Source organism: Phyllostomus hastatus, unplaced genomic scaffold, assembly GCF_019186645.2.
Source record: "Phyllostomus hastatus isolate PE091 unplaced genomic scaffold, TTU_PhHast_1.1 phas_scaffold_385, whole genome shotgun sequence".
NCBI classification, from domain to species: Eukaryota; Metazoa; Chordata; class Mammalia; order Chiroptera; family Phyllostomidae; genus Phyllostomus; species Phyllostomus hastatus.
This window is the reverse complement of record NW_025334026.1, coordinates 9038259-9056018: the sequence shown is the minus strand read 5'-3', so window position 1 is coordinate 9056018 and position 17760 is coordinate 9038259. Positions and strand designations below refer to the sequence as shown.

General features: G+C 44.8%; 1 protein-coding gene across 3 annotated transcripts in view; it reads left to right on the top strand.

Moving 5' to 3' along the window:
* AUTS2 (activator of transcription and developmental regulator AUTS2) overlaps positions 1 to 17760 on the top strand; it is a 1150881-nt gene that overhangs the window by 1103033 nt on the left and 30088 nt on the right. The window lies entirely within an intron of this gene.

Here is a 17760-nt window from a genome sequence, read left to right as displayed (position 1 = left end):
GGGGGTGTTCATTGCGAGGATCCAGGGGAGAAGTGGGTGGTGAAAAGTCTTTGGCTGGGGGAGCATTATGTGTATTGACTGGTTACTTCTGGGTACTCTTCTGCACCGATCTTCTGCTTTTTGCTTTTCCTGTGAGTGTCACAATACTTTATCTGTAGAAAGGGTCAGGCGGCATGGTTTCAGTGATGTGTCTGGCTCTACAGGTATGTCATACAGAGGAGTTGTGCAATGCCCAAAGTGCCTGAATCACAAAGCTAAGTTTTAATAACTGGAACCATAGAACCTTTCGGTTGGAGGAAGATCTGAAAGGTGATCTAGACTCAGCCATTGGTCTGATGTGTAAATCTTCTGTCAGCAGCTTTCTTGCCAGATGGGCACAAAGCCTGTGCTTGAACATCTGCGAGAGGCCTTGTCAGGAGCTCTGTCCCATCTTTGGGTGGCTCTCATTCTTAGAAAAGTCTCCTTCATGTTGGACTGACACCTGTGCCCTACGTAGCCTTTCTTTCCCCTTGGGACCTAGTGATAGGAGTCTACTTCTTCTTCCTAAAGATAGCTGCCCTCCTCCCTCCCCCCTTCCCGCCGCCACTCCCTGAGACAGGGCTTTGGCTCTGTTCACCATCCTTTGGCTTCTTTCCGGCTGCGGCGCAGCCCCCTCCGAGTCAGGGTTGCAGAGCCTGTGCCGCCCGGTGTGCTTCAGTCACCACCGGCATCCCCGCTCTCTGGGTCCTGCACTTTTATTAAGACAGCCAAGTCTTAATTTGCCTTTGACTGATTCGAGCTTACTGCAAAGTGAATGCAAATACCAACTGTTTTCAAAGAAAAGAGAGGAGAGGCCAGGCTTAGCAGCAGCAGGTTTTTAAGCCCTACAGGTCTTAAGGAGACACTTAACAATTGGTGCTGTTGTAGCTCCGACTTTTTTTCTTTTAACTCATCGTTTCAACTTGTTAAGCTTTAGGGATTCATATTTCTGTCATTAAAAGTTAGTCCTTCCTTCCTTCCTTTGAGATTTCAGAGGACTTTGTCATACCTTTATTAGAGCTTTTACTGCTTTGCATTATAGCTATTTATGTCTTACCTCCAACTCAGTTATGAGTTCCGCTAGGATAGTAATCATCTCTCATCATCTTTCTCTTCTCTCCTCAACACTTAGCTCATAGTAACTGCCTGATATATGTTTGTTGAGTGAATGAGTCAAAAATATTTACTCTCAAATTCTGCATGTTTAACAAATTAAGTGGTAGTGGGCTGAAGAGGATGATACCTAGATGGCCTTTCGCAGCCCGCTGAAAACTTTTCCCTGGACTGGCTATTGATCTGTTCTCAGATATTCTTTGCAAGATGACATTCATTCTGTCATGAATTTACGTAACTGTGCAGTCAGTTCTGCTGTAGCACTGCCTACGTTTTCCTGAAAGATCACTGCACTCCACACAACAACAGAACAACCAAATTACACGACTTATGGGGGAAACGGGTTAGAGACACAAAAATTTCATCACTGAGAGATTGGGGGGGAAAAGGTAGGAATGTTTTAAAAATAGTAAATTAGTTTCACACATATCACATGGTTAAGAAGTGCATCAGTGCTGCAATACATATGCATCTGCCTTGGAAAAAGCCTGAAGGTGGCTTGTGGGAATGGACAGTGGAGAGGCGGCTTATCTGAGAGTTGCCTCCGCAGTGCACTGAGGAGCTGTAGGTGTGGGAAGTTGGTGTGGTAGTGTGCTTCCCTGGGCTCGGCTCAGCTGGTGCAGTTTTCCGCAGTCCCCTGGGGTTTCCTGCGGCACAGCTGCACTCAGCACACACAACCTCCACACTGGAACAAGTTCATGTTTTCAAAACAAGCATTTATAGCAGCCCCTGTTTGTTCATTCTGTTGTTCACCTGATCGGTAGAGCATCTTCTGTGTTCTGAAAGTATTCCAGGCACTGGGCATATAAAGATGCATAAGTTATAATACCCGCTCACTTTCAAGGAAGCTCATAGTCTTAAAGATTTGTTTTTACTAGGAGAATGAAAATAAATGTTAAAGAGACAGACTTGGCTCATCTAGCCATTTTCCCAAGTCCGTTCCAGCCAGAAGAATATTTTCTAAGTCTGGTCCTTTGTTATATTTAGCAGATTTCTCTAAAGCCTGAAAGCTAGAGTTTGAATGGTTCTTATTTTTCAGCTAATGTCTATTTAAGAGACAGTTTCTTTAGGAACAGCATAGAGGGAAGACATGTATTTTTACTCACCCAGTGTGTGGTTTACAAATAAAGTTTTACCTCTTCTTGTTACCATGTGTGTGACTTGTTGATGGCCTTAATTAAAAATAAAACAGTGTGCCCGTGCAGTCAAAGTGACTTAAAGTCACTTGGCTAATTAGTGGCATAGCCAGAACTTGACTTCAGTTAATTTTTCAACTGTAATGTATTGCTTTTCAACATTGTGTCATAAGGTAGAATCTAAGTTCTTTTCATTTAGGGAGAGATTTAAACTGAACTTATATTATTTCAGCTTCTCCATCTATTTCTTAAATGAGCTTCACCAATGCAGCTACTATTTATAATGGGATTCCCATTGTTTTATTTTAGTTTCTTCATGCAATCTGCTACTACACAAACTCACCAAGGTGTGTCTTCTTCAGGCTGTGTGCTCTATAATTACATCTCTGTTAAGGCAGACAGAAAATTGTGTTTCTTTGTGCTCGTAAGATTTTAGCATTTGCTGTGAATTGATCTGGCGTTTTGAGGGGAAAACATCCTCGGTTGTATGTGTGGAATTTGTGGTGCATTCCAGAGGGTTAAGATTTCATTGCCTCTAGTCAGGACACACTTTCTTTTCCAGGTGACCGGTTTTATTTCGTTTATGTTTGGTCCCAGTCCCCTCCCCCGTTGCCAATACTGACTGATTTGAAAACTGTATCTGAGTGACCTTTGTGCCTGCTCCATAGTCTTGACTGGGTCCCCCACAACCCATTGGCTTTGGCCGCCTTGCCTGGAAGCATCCTCACTTCTAGAGTAGGGGGATTTAAAGCAGATAATTTGCTTATTACCATTCCAAAAGATCCAGGAGGGATGGTTAAAAATGTGGAGTGAATGATGATTTCTCCCTCCTCCCTTTTCTGTAACAGAAGAAATAAACTGCTGTATTTTGAGCCCCTAGTGTTTACAAAATATTTTAAAATTTTTCTCATTTTTTGGAAGTCCCTGGGGGGATAGGTTTATCTATCCTCAGGGGATATTTGAATATGAGGCCCAAAGCTTTGGAAACACCAAATTTCAGCTGGAATCATTTGTCCTAAGTGTGGTTTAGGGAGGAAGTAATTGATAGATCTAAGTAACTTGGGATCTAAAGAAACAACCAATGACAGTAACTACAGATAGATTTTCTGGGGCGAATGACTTTCTTCCGTTTCTCGGTGTTAACAGGGGTCATGCTTCTCTGTGCAATGCTCCTTTGAAGCCAAGGTCATGGGCGAGTACATTCCTGGTTTGGGGACATTAGCTTGATGCCCGCTGTTTTATGTTTCTCTCTGTGCACTACCTCCTCCCATCTTTGAGGTTTAAGGTCAAACTAAGGTTTAACTTCAGGATGGCCCTCAGTTCTGCTTTAGGACTGAAAGCCTTCCTCTGCACCTGAACAAGGGGGAAATGTAAGGAAGAGCCACATTTAAATTCCAGCAGCCAATGTGGCCACTGTGAACACAGGAGTGACAAAGTGGACTGTGAAGTTCCATGTGGCTGCTTGGTGCACGCTGTGGTTGGGGCTGAGGAGTATGGCTGGGTACAGCAGACAAGCTGGAGACAGATGATATGTTAGAAACAGCCACAGAACTTTAAGTCCCTGTCATTTAGGCTCCGATGACATCTTTGTGTCTCTGTTCAGTTGAAATGCCTGAGTTCCACGGGTGACTCATTGCTGGACAGTAGTGTATGGTCCCCAGAGTGGTCCTGTCTCCTGCAGGGGGAGCTCTTACCTCTGCCAGGATCAAGGTCTCCAGTGTAATTGATGCTCTGGTTGGTGAAAGGGCTGAGGATGGAGGATGTGGTCCAGGATGGCCCTTCTGAGGGTTCTGAGTAGTGGGGTGTACCCTCTCTTGCTACCTGTTTTCATCCTTCACGTTCTTTTGCAGTAATACATTTCCTCAGGGAAATTTTGATTTGACTATTAAATTTTCAACTTTGAGTATATTTTTCAGCTTCAAAAAAATTAATTGTTACCCCCCCCTTAATGGAGAAGTTTTTATTTTATAAATATTTTATGATCTTCCACTTGTATATTTCCCAGTTATATTTTGTAATCATAGAGGTTTTTATTACATCACAACTAACCCTGTTTCTCCCTGCCAACCCATGTCATTGTTCAAGTATCATTCTTTCTGGCATTCATTGCTCCTTGGCGTTTCATTGCTAAGTAATTTTCCTATGTAATGTTTAGCAGTTCCTTTTGGCTACTTTTTGAAAGATCTTTACCATGGGTTTCTCATAATGAGTGTATTAGGCAGATTGCACAGTGATTTGGCTCAGTATCACATTTCTGGATGTGAACCCAGTGTTCTGTTGAAAATTTGAATCCCGCAGAAGGTGAAAAAGAAAAGTCCTCTGACACCTCTCCGTAAGTATCCCCCGGTTAACGACTACTTACATTTTCTCGTCCATTGGTCAGTACACATGAAGGTGTATTTGTGCGCATCGGGTCTGTGCACTCTCTCAGACCCAGCCTGCAAGCTTCCCCTACCTTGGACTGTTCGTGTGTCTCTCCTCCAACATTATGTGCTTTTGATTGCCCTGCTGTTTTTTTGTTGCCATACCAACCCCCCCCCCCCAAAGCTATTAGAATCTTTTATGATTCAGAATAGAACATTAGTTTTATTATATATTGAAAATGGATCCTTAAACTTCATAATGGCTCCCAATTATTTTACATTTGCTTGTGTTATACACTATTATTTTATTGCAGTATAATGTTCAATTATGGAAATGACTCCAAAAAACATGATTTTTCTGGCATAATGTGTAATTGTTTATTGAGTGTTTTTCTCATTATAGTGATTTTTTCCCTTTTGAATTGCAGATATAAAGAAACTTGCTTAGGTTTTATAAATTGATTACTATGAATCTAAAAAAATCAAATATTTATCAAGTACTCACTATATGGAAGGCATTCTGTTTGAGATGGAAATATATGGAGAGATTGTAAGAGATTCTCTGGTCCTCTGAAAAAACTAGTTGTGCAAATCGAAATGCCAGCAACAACACACAGCAGTCAGTGCCCAGTATTCCCGAGGGCAGTAAGTCTCTGGGATAGAAGCTGATCACAGGATTAGGGCAGGTGCCAGGGGCTGTGGCGACTGGAGGAGGATTGGCAGCGTGGCGTCACCGGACTGGCCTTGGACAGGTGGGCTTCAGAAGCCCTCACGTGTGTGCAGAGGGGAGAGAGCAGGAGCGGGGGGGCTCCGGATGGTGGTCGGGGTGAAGCAGGAGTGCAGCAGGGGCCTGGTGAGTCCTGGGGGGTTGTTCTACTTGGGAGGAGAAGCCATTGGGGGGTTTGAACAGGGGACTGGCAGCATGAGCTGACTACATTTTGAAAGCTCGCTCAGACTGCCAGGGAATGGCAGACTCTACAACCGTCATTTTATTTGTATTAGAAATGGCATCATAGATGTGGTAATTCACACCTGAGCCACCAATTAATGTGAAGGGGAATGAAAATAAACAGATTCTGTGATTCCGAGCTTAGACGATACAGGGATGAGAGGATAGGCTTTGAGGTCAGTCACATTGAGCCTGGGGATGATGGTGGGACAGCCGGTGGACGTGGTCCTTGGGCAGTTGAAGAAGACGCAAACGAAGGCCCCATTGCCTTCTGCTGTTCTGTTTTGAAAGAGTCTCTGAAGATAAAGGGCCGGCATTCGTGGGAGGGTTTAAGTTGTTGTGGCAGTAGGTGTCCCAAGCCTCAACTTGGCTGTCTGACAGCATTTCCCTTCAGGATTATAGCTGTGAGTCAGAGGCGGCCCGACTGTTTTGGTGACTTAACTCCAGCTCTGTCTCCATCCAGGGACAGCTACAGTTTCCCACTGTCTGTTTTTACAGGATGATTTTGATCACTGGAGATTTCACGGGCGACTCAGGTGGGTAGGTAGTGTCGGAGCCCAGAGCGCTACCCCGGGACCCGCAGGGTTCTGAGGGCGCCTGTCGTCACCATCCTCCCTCCTTTCCTGGACCGAATAGACGTGTAGCTTCAAATTTCACATGTGAGCACGTTTCCTTTTCCTCTGAAAAACGGAGGGCAATGAAATGAAATAATGACAAGTGGTGAAATAATGGCACAGGTAATATTGGCAAGAGATTCTATTTTCCCACCAAATATTTACTGCATTGAGGGTTTATAGAAAATCAGTTTAAGAATTGGTAGCCTTGCCTTTTAAAGAAGATAAAATATTACAAATATAGGGAACAGCACACAAGTCCCCCTCACTCCATTTTTTAAAATCTCTTTCAACTTTTTAAAAATCATGGTTAGGGATAAACAGATTTACTTCTGTTCCTAAAGAAAATTGTATCTGTAGTCTTAAGAGATTCTTTGTTTATAGTTACTTAAGATGTGGCATTTATCAAAACGTGTGCAAATCCACAGATGGTGTTCATGAACCTGCAGGGGAGATATTTTACAGGATTGAGAAGTAGAGGAAAATAAAGAAATGATATTCTTCTGAGGAGTGTGCTATCAGGACCTTATTTGGGAGCTCCGGAAATCTCAGAAGTCACCCAGTCCAGGATTCTTCCCTCACCAGGGCGGACTCCTCCGAATTCTTGTCCTGCTTATTCACTGTCCTCTTGGCCACTTCCAGGGAGGAGCAAACCGGAACATCCGCTTGGTTTCCTACACCACAGCCCAGGCCATTTCAGGTGGAAAGTTTCTTCTACAGTTATGCATCCTTGGGTCCGGTTCTGACCAGCATGCCGTTCACAATGAATCTGCTCTCTCTCTTGTGGTCTCTGAAGGTGGCTCCTGGCTGTTCTTTGGGGCTGGTCTCAGACTCCCTGTTACTCCGTGGTGAGGGGTCTGGCAAGTGCATGGAGCTGGGATGGGAGAGATTACGAATAAGGCTCCTTGTGGCTGACTGTCGTGACTGATGTTAAGTGTCAGAGGTGGCCTCTGAGCCGGGAATGACATCACCACCTCCCAGTACTCCATCCCTGCAGCAACTTACATGCTGGTGGAGAACCCACCCGGGAAAGGGGTGAAGGAAGTTATTTCCACGGGTGGGTCTTGGGAGGTGGAGACACAGACAGACTGGCAACCTTAGGGGTGGCACCCCTCAGCGATGGAGCTTGCTGAGACTCTTTAGCCCCTGCGCAGGAGTGTATGTAGGATGGTGCTCGGCAAACTTCAGCATGCACATGACTGGGGGCCGTGAATGTACCTTCCTGACAAGACCCCTGGCGATGTGAGTGTTACCGGCCTGTGCACCACACTCGGAATAGCAGGGCCGTAGAAAACGTTGCTTGGGATCATAGTATGAGGTGGTAGGCAGTTTGAACCAGAAAGGTCAAAACTTACTTAGGGAAACTGTCAAAGTCCTCTTTTCCCTGCTGCTCCTCCTCCTTTAACTAAAGAACTGAAGTCCCCGTAGAATCAGGAAAAAAAGCAACCCCCATAGATCCAGTCTGGAGTCATCTGCGGTTCTCACATGTAAGCAAGTCAGACAGATTGCAGGAGCCTGGCAGCACCCAGGCCCCATGGGCCACAGCAGGTGGATGGAACAGACTTGGGGATGAGGTCTGTCATCTGTCCCTGGGAGGACAGGCAGGCCTGAGTGCTGGCTGTGCTTTCGTTGCCAAAGGATGGTCGATATTCCCCAATGCAAAGCCTGTTCCTTGCAGTGACCTGCTGAGAACAGGGCAGGAGTGGCTCCAGGGTTTTCCCACCATGCATTGGGAAAGCATTGCTTTTGAGGTTGCTTGGTGATACTCTGAAGGAATAGCCTCCTCCTCTACTACCCACTGAGTGACAGCTGTGTGGACTTGGCAGAAAAGTGAGTGGGGTCACTGCTGTTGCTTGTGGGAATGAGCCACTCGCCTCCTCTGCAGCTCTGTTGGCCCAGGATGAGCCCAGGGCCAGAGTAGTCCACAAGGCCTTGGTGTTCTGTGATTCCTTCCTCCCTTCCAGAACATAAAGACGTATGTTGCTGCTATGAGGAGTCATTCCTTCATACCGGAGTAACTCAAGACCTTCCTTTTGATTAGTTTTGAGGCAGAGTGGTTTTGAGGGAAAGGAAGTAGTTGTGGGGATGTTGTGTGATGCAGGTGACCTTCATTCCGGAGGGATAAGGTGTGCGTGCTTTTGCAGGGTCTGACACCGTGAGGGAGTAAGCCAGCGCTGCCTGGTGCTTGTGTCCAGCTGAAGCCCGGCTGGCTCATCAGAGCCCTGCATGCACGGGTTCAGCAGAAACTTGAGGGGGAGGAGTGTTTGTGTGGAGGGCCAGGGAGCTGAGGAACACCTAGGGATAGCCTTGAAAGGTGGAGATTCTTATGTGTCATCACTGCGGGCACCACCCAGCCTCATTACTAAGTGGGTCTCAGTGAGTGTCTAATCTGTGCCCGAAATCTGATGAAAAAGAATCTTAGTGTACAAAGTAGGGTGACTGACAGTATTTCAGTGGCAGTTTGGTGCTGGTTGCTTTTACCTTTGTCTTTGAGAAAGTAATCTTTGGTAAAGTTCAGTGTTGAAAATAGGATTTAACTAAGAGCCAGTCACTTGTGAACCTGAATGGACGTACTAAGCTTTTAGAGTGGGAATGTCATTAGCTGGATGCCTCATTCCCCAGCCCTGTAATATCAAAAACATAGTGATACAACAGACATGTACAGAGCCAAGAAAAATTGCTTATTACCTCAAGATACAATATGACAAGGACGCATTTTACCAAAGAATTTTTGCTTCAGAAGGTGGCCAGGGTCAGATCAGCCTCACTTTTATTGCCGCTGCTGGCTTTGAACATGGGAACCTCGGGCAGTGACTTAAGATGTTAGTGTGTGTGGGCAGCAGAGAGCGAGGCACGTGTTAGAGCTGCACGTAGATCTGGGAGCATCTGGGAGCTTGACAGCTCTGAGTCCTTGTTTGCACTTGGTGATGCAAACTGGAGAGGGGGGCGCCTATGGGAAGATTGCCTTCGGTTCTTCTCCCTCATACCCTCTCTAGATGGTTCTTAATGTGGAAGGTAGGATGATTAGGTAGTAAGAAAACTATGTACTTTTTAGCCAAACATATAAAGTTATCATTCATGTTCAGTGCTGTGGTCCCACCTCTTAGAAAATTTCCAAAAGAATCAGGGACCTCCTGGTTGTCCTCGAGTCTCAGGAATGGGGGCTGTGGCTTTGTGATGCTGATGCCTTATCCTTGGCACCGCTCTTTACTCAGTGGGCACGACAGGTTGCATGAGTGCTTGTGCGTTCAGTTGAAATCCTTTTAGAACGTTTCCATGTTAGGACCCTCTAACTGATGTGCAGACACAGAAGTGTCTTGTGAAATGCTGAGAGTGCACTGGTGTTTGTGCTTGGGTGTGTGTGCACTGCGCCATGTGAGTGCTTGGTCAACTGCCAGGCAGGGCTGGCTGGGATGGGACAGGAAGCTGGGACCCGTGGAGGTGGGTGGGGACGGAGGCAGAGAGGCACCGGGGACTGGAGCCAAGCATGAGGCGGTCATGTCCCAGAGGCCAGCTGGTGAGTCCTGAGGCTGCCAGGAGGACACAAGCAACAACAATGGAGGTGTGCTTTTGAGGCCAAAACGAAAGCTTGGGCTTTCTCTGAAACTGGTATTGGGCGCTTTTCCAGCGTTCTCAGAAGTGATCAGAGATTTCATCCTTTATTCCTTGTTTCTCCTGTCGGGTGTCTACACATCCCGGAAGGCAGTCCGGTTGTGCCGGCGGAGACCGGTCCCCAGGACCAGTGCACAGGGCAGGTTGTTGATAGGGAGCCTCACGTCTGCAGCTCGGGTCAGTAAAATACGGCAGATGTCTTCAGTCGCTCTCATTATCTGATAGCTGATCTCTGGACCTTACAGGTAACAAACACCGAAAGAGAAGGCCTCCGGTTTTCTGACGGCCAATTTCAGGTCTTTTTCCTCTGTGCTCTGTTCTGTGTCTTCAGCCACCATCTCCTGGAAGGCAGGGGCTGTTTCTCGTTCATCTTTGTATCCTTAGGACCTGGCACAGTGCCGGACGTATGCAGTGACACTAATTAGTCTCTTCCTTGTATGAAGTGAAAGGTGCAAGGATTAGATATGACCTCGACACCCTTGGGTTTATTGGAAGGTTTTTTTGCGTGCCCCCATCTCCACCCCCAATATATCACAGCCTGTTTCCCGCATTCTAATTTTGATCCTTCATCACCATGGTCCTTCATTGCTGTTATTTGCTAGAGGCTGTGAAAGAAATTAAATGTGTGCAAGCTTAGGCTGACCTTTAAGGGCTCTTTGTTCTGTAGGCGGAAGCCATTTGGATGGACTCTCAGCTGCACAGGCAAGGTTGATACTCCCCTTGAAGGCACATGGGCATACGCCTAAGGATTGATGCTTTTTGGTGTGATGTTGACAAGAAATAAACTGGAAACAAGTTTAAATGCACTCACCCACAGTCTGTTGATTGTTCGTTAACCCTTATCAGAGTAACCTCTATCCTGGGTTAATCTGGCAAACTACACGGTGTCCAAATGAGCTTCTCTAATAATGACAGTGTCTCATCTGCTGGTCTCTGCACAGCTTTCCCAGGGGGCTGCTGCTGTTTTGGCAGATGCAACGGCTATTTCTTTCCTGTGCAGGATTTTGCTTTTACTAGGAGCCCGGAGTCCCTCCGAGGTTTGCCATACAGCCTTCAGCCCAGAATATGGCCTCCCAGATGGTAATTAATGTTTATACAAACTGGAATCTCTTTGAGCCCTGCCAAGCACCCATCATTCCCCTGATCTCCCACTCTTGCAGTGTTTGAAAATTAATTTGCCTTGAACAAACAGTGGGTTTTCCTCAATTTATTTGTACAGTTTCAGTGACCGAGAAAAGCTGCAAGACCAAATGTCACCTTTCCATTCGTTCAAGTGATTGAATCTGCTAATGGAACAAACTGGTCTCTGTTTAATGATTTGAAGAACAGAGAGAGAGGAGGGAAAGAAAGAGAAGTATATGTTAGAGAAGATAGACTTGGTCTGCCAAACACCACTGGATTGTAGTTTTCGAAGCAGAATCTAAAACTTGGGGAAAGGTATTGCTAAATTAACTCAGTAGTGCAATTTTTGTTTCAGTAAGTATATACAAAGTATGCAGTCTTCGCTGAAAAGGAGATTTTTGTTTGAGGTAATGGGATAGACAGAAAGTGTTTAAATAATAAGTATTGTTAGTTGCTTGAAATAATTACATATTGAATCACAGAAAGTTGACGCTTCCATATGTTTTGGGGCTTTTCATTGTTGAGCATTTCAACATTTATTAATGTTCCCATGTTTCTTTAAAATCTGGATTCTTTTCTTACTTGGCTGCAATCTTCATTCCTTCTATGTAGTGAGGTCTCTGTGGTTCTATCACTTGGACAGATAAGTAGAGAACTGAACTAGAAGACAGACTAATTTTAAAATAGGAGATGTCCTTTTCTAGATGATATGACCGTCTGATTCAGAAATATAAATGGATGGATGGATGGATGGATGGATGGATGGATGGATGGATGGGTGGGTAGATGGATGGATGGACAGAAGAACAGATGGATGGTTGGGTGAGTAGATGGACAGACGGATGGATGGATGCATGGCCTTAGGGGCCAGTGCTCCACATGGTTTTCAGGATGTCTTTAAGGCTCATTCGTATTTGCTGCAGTAATGACTTGGTAGTGAGTATCGAGTATAACGACATAAAAACCAACAGCTCAGAAATGTGCCTTGGGAGTGTTTCTTTCCTCCTCTTCCTCCTCCTCCTCCCTTTTCTCCTTTTCTCCTCCACCACCATCACTACTACCACTACCAAAAATATTCACCATTCCCTTTCTGTCCAAATACACCCAGTTAGAACCAGTTAGAAATGCTAAGGAGTGGTTGGAAGGATAAGGCATGCCATATCCTATCCTTCTTTCTGACAGGCAAATATTGATCTGTTCTCTGGATGAGGAGCTTTAGTTAAAAAAAAAAATCTGCTATCACCAGTGTAGCTCAGTTGGTTGGGTATCATCTTGCAAAGCAAGGGTGGCTGGTTCGATTCCCAGTCAGGGCACATGCCTGGGTTGCAGGCTCAGCCCCCAGTGTACAAGAGGCAACCCACCAATGTTTCTTACATTAGTGTTTCTCTCCCTCTCTTTCTCCCTCTCTTCCCCTCTCCCTAAAAGTAAATAAATCTTTTAAAAAATCCATCCACTAGGTGGGGCAGTTCAAAGACTTGAACACTTGCAGTTGACTTCTTTTGAATATGGAGCTGTGCTCTCTATGAAGGGACTCATTTTAAAACACAATTCCTTTTTTTCTTTGTACACTAATAATGCACATTCACTGTAGGAAATTTGGAAAGTTAAAAAAGCACACGTTTAAGCATTGAAAGCAATGGTTATTTCTGGGTGATGGCATTCCAATGAACATTTTGGTGTACATCTCTCTAATCTTTTTTCTCTTCATACACATATACACTCACACAGATCATTTTCAGTATTGAGACTGTATATACTGATGTTAGCGTGCTTTATTTTACTTAATAGCAATTTTGTCATGAAATATTTTCCATGACATTAAATATTTTTCTATAATAGTTTTTGGGAACATTGATTACTTACCTATTTTGTGCTTTACATTGTGGAAAACGCTTAGCATGACTTAATTTAATTTCCCCAACAACCACTTCAGGTATTGCCTCATTTCTTCAGTATGTTGTTGGATTTCTAGAACGGCGATAGCTCATCATTGCGACATAATGCATCAAATCTTAACCCTACCTCACCCAGTGCCCTCTTTGTAACATTATTCTTTCCTTTTGAACTGAACTATGTAGTTAATATAGCTATCTGTACACATAGTTTAAAGTGTATATAAAGCCTCTATGAAACGCAAAGACAGTGAAATGGCCAGACGCTTGACTCTGCACAGGGAGTAGAGTGCTGGCTCTTCCAGGGGTGTGGTCGGGGTGAGTCAAGTGCAAGGATCAGCCTCATCACCGCTGATGTCATAATTCTCCCAAATGCTGAACGACCCAAGATGTAACAGACATATGCACAGTAGTTGCGCTCCTGGAAAATCCAATGTGTGTTAAAACCACGTCGAAAGAATAATGTGTTCATGTGGAAACACAGATGCAGTTAGGGCCTGGGTTTGTCAGCTGTGCAGATGCCCGGTGGGACTGGGGCAGTGACACGAGATGCTGTGTGGGGTGTCCTTCTCACTGCAGCCTGTCTCTTACTCCCAGGAGCCCCCCCCCCCCGTACCCTTCACTCACTGTCACAGCCAATCAGCCCCCCCCCATTACTCCCCCGGGGTCGTGTCCTGGAGGGAGAACCACCACCTATGGTGGAAGCAGGAGAAACCTGCTTCTCTTCTTTTTTGCGTTACGACACACCCTTCGACATAGACGTTCTGCAAGGGTTTTTGAGGACATATTTCTGTAATCTTTGTAGTTCCATTCCCAAGTACTGTATGGTTTTTGTTCTTGTAAAGGGGATCCTTTTTTAAATTTTATCTTCTATTCACTATTGCTGGCATGTAGAAAAGTTACTGATATCTGTGGTTTTTCTTTAGTTGGTTACCTTACTGAGCTCTTACTAGTTCTAATATTTTTTAGCTGATTGTCTATGTTTTCAAGCTAGATAATTATATATTGCTTATAAATAATACTTTTGCCTCCTTTGTGTTGTATGTTGGCTGTGGGTTTTCGATTTAAATGACACGAATAATATGTTTCTTACAGGTGTGTAGTCCACTTTGTCTATAACACTATATGCACCTGGTACCTTTTTGGGGCAGAAGTGTTAACTATTGAGTACTTTTTCAGTATTCTCTTATGATCAGGTTGGTTTGTTTTTAAGTCAGTTTTACTCATTTATATTTTTTCATAAAATTGACTGTACTGAAATTTTTGAAACTTGCGCATTGTATTTTGTTACTTCATATAAAATACACTTTTCATGTCTGTAATCATACCACTATTCAAATTCCCAGTTTTATTTGATTTTCATTTTCTTTTTGTCTTGCTCAGACTTTTTTTTAAATGTAAGACTAATTCTCTTATAAAACTCTTAATAGGTAACATGATCACATGATTCAGAAACACCTCCCCTTCCTCCAGGTCCTTGACCATCTAGTTCACCATCTTCCCCAAACCCCGAGCAGTTACCCAGTGCTCTTAGTTTCTTGTGTATTCTTCCAGACCTTATTTATGCGTGAAGTAAAAATGAATATATGTTAATTTTCCTCCATTTCTCATACAGAGTCCCTCATTCATTTTTATAGCTGGGGAATTGGCCGTGCTGGCTGTGGTTGCACCAAATGTCTGTGCCCCCAGTGTCCGGATGACTGCAGTGGAGTTGTTTCCAAACTTGCAGTTCAAACCATGTTGCTTCATCGTGTCTCTCAGCTGAACCCTTGCACACCAAGGGAGCGCCATTAGCTTTCTGGCAAAATGTTGCCAAATTGCTCTCCACAGAAGTTCTAGGGTTTACATTCTCCTGGTAATGTGTAAGAGGCCCACTTTCCCCAGGGAACATGTATCAGATTTGTATCAAAATCAAACAGTTTTTCTCCTAATTTATCCTTAAGTTTGTGAAAACCGTATTGTGTTTGAGTCAAATTTATTGAGGTATCATTTACAGGCAGTAAACTCACCCTTTCGGCTGTATGCTATGCAGTGTCATTTTAAATTGTGTGCCTTTTGGTAGCGTGACGTGTTATCATTTTTACAGTCATAAGAAGAGAGATTTCTAAACTTCAAAATGTAGTGAATACCACTTCTAAATAAGACGAGCCTATCGGCACATTCCTCTCTCTTTCAACCTCAGCACATTCCAGCTTTGGCACATTTCGAGCACACAGAGCAATACACAGTCATCTTTTTCAATGTGTTCCTGCCAATTTGGTAGAAGCACCGGAAGACGAATTGACTGTCGAGATGGAAAAGCTTAACTGGGAAGATACATTTATTGAATAATTGAAAGGAGGAGGAAATGCATTACCGATTAGCCACAAAAGCGCAGGGCGCCTAATACGCGACTCGGGAGACTTGTGTAAATGGGGAGTCGTAAAGCTGCTTTGGCCCCAAAGTTCCCCCCAGCCTGCCCATCTGTCCCTGTCCTGCCGGTAGGTTGTGGCACCAGGACACTGACGAGTTGACAATAGCTTCCTGGTTTAGTTGAAGGGCAGTGTTCCAGCAACTCTTAGTAACTTTCCTAAGCCTTCCCACGGTCTGGTTGTACATAAATGCTTTAAATGAATCCTGGAGTTACCATTTCCCACTTTGTTTTAGGATTTTTGCTTCTTGGAGAGCAGCACAGCGCAAATCCGAGAAAAGGCCCTTGGTGGTGGCAGAGTAAGACGAGGGCTCAGTCACCTGGTTCATTAAACAGCCAGGAGACTTCAGCAAGCCGGTTACTTCGCTTCTCTAGGCCTCCTCCCCGTCTGGTCAGGGAGGGCTGGATGAGAGCCTTGCTGCTCCCAGCGTGGTCCAAGCGTCAGCATCGCTTGGGGCGTTCTCAGAAAGGCAGACCCTGGAGCCCCACCCCAGAGCCACTGAATGGGAATCTGCATTTTCTTCAGATCTGCAGGTGATTTGTGTGCACGCTGAGGTGTGAGAAGTGCGGAGATGGGCTTCCGGGTCCTGGTCTCATTCTGGAATCCTGTGCCTTCTACGTTCTTCCTTCTGTCGTCCACCACAGACTGTTTCCTAGCGATGTGCAGGTTTTGCTGGAGAAGACCTTTTCCTCCCTGTGTACTTCGGTGGGCGTCGGGGTGGCAGTGGCTCAGCCCCTGCCTCTTACTGTCTCTGGCTGTGTTTAGGCGGGGACTGAGGCAACGGGGCCACAAAGGGGGCGGGAGAGCCAACTCCGTTGGCCTTCACGGAGCCGTGGGAAGTGAGCCCAAGCCTGCATGGTGCCTTCTGCCAGTCTGACTGTGCCTCCCAAGTTCTAGACGCTCGTTAAATAAAGAGCAAGATATACGTATAATCAAGTTAGGTGTATGAAGAAGTACTAATGTATTTCTCACACACTTTCTTACCAGTACAAGTAAATTAAAATGCTATCCTCTTGAAAACAGAACTTCCTTTTATGTCAGAGAGAAACTTTGTCTGGACATTGATTCTTGGAAGAAGATCGTGAGTTTGAATTTAAGTTTCATGAGAGAAAATATTGATGTATTTATTCTTCACCATCTCAGCCCAGAGAAAACAAAGCAGTACTGAAGGACAGCAGTGGTCGCGGGCATAAGGATCCTAAATTAGCTGTCAGAATGTGAAGACTCCTGCTTATGCACATAGAATTTGTCACTGAGGAAAAATGGAAAATCTCTTGTATTTTGTGATGTTAGGATTTCTGCCCCAGACTTAACCAGCCAGTCTGCAGTGTATGCAGCTTGTGACTTTGGGTGGCTCATGTAATGACCTGCTGTGGAAAATCTTTTGAAAATGATAGGGAAACACACACAGAAGCAGAGCCAGACCCCCTGGAAGTGGGCGTCTGCAGGCCAAGGGTCTTTGTTTCTGACTGAAGGACTCTCCTTCTGCTCATATGGGGCCTGTCCACATAGGAATGTTCTCTTTCAGCCCTCAAGTCGGAAATTAAAGCTTTGGGCATTCATAAAATTTCAGCTTATCATAAGTAAAAATCTCCCTAGAAAGCTTCTCTAGACCGCTCTGGATGGAGTGTATGTGAGCAGGATGTCAGAAGTCCAGCGCACGTTCCGCCAGGCCCCTGCGGGGCGCTCTGTCCTTTCACCCTGTGTCAGTGTGCGTGTCCCGGGCTGGTCGGTGGGACTTGGAGTCAGCCAAGTTCAAATTAGCCAAGAACGCACTTCGTTTGTAAACCCACAGTTTGTTCTGCTTTGATGCATGCTGTAGGTTGGATCTTTTAGCAAAAGAACCTTGGAAGTAATGGATTGCTTTGATGCAGATTCCAAGGAAGAAAAAGGAGAAGTGCTTACACATGGACACATCAACAGAATTGAACAGGGCCGGTGAGGACACTATGTGTTCTTCACCCTCGGTGCAGCGAGATGAGAGGAGAAAGCCTGTGCCCGAAGTAGTTCATTTAGGAATGCCTGAAACATACCCTCTTTTCAGAGAACAGTGGGACCTATTTTCTTCCTCTTTATAAGCTGTGTAGTAATAAAAGGATGGATCTTTTTGTACAAAAATGGGGGAAGGTGACTTTTCCTCCAGGTGTATACAGAAGTACTTATGAATAGGGCCATTTTTAAATATGTAATGCCATATTGTCTTAAATTATTCTGTTAAGAGGATTTCATGGAATTTGACTTATGAGGTAACCAGCTAACCACTGCACTAGATGTGGTGTAGATACGCTGACTGTCGGTGGCATGCATGTCTTTTAAATTCATACAGGAGCATCTGTTTTCCAAGTTTCTTTTACGATTGTAGAATTTTACCTAATTATTGCATCCAGGCTTAGTCTCAATGTCCAGCATTGCACCCCTTGTCGTCACGTGGGTGAGGACTCCTGGCGTGGTCCAGGGCGTCCCTTTAATGTTGTAGCATGTGGAGTTGACCGCAAATTTGGTTTAAATTCATGTTTGCACTTTTGACCTC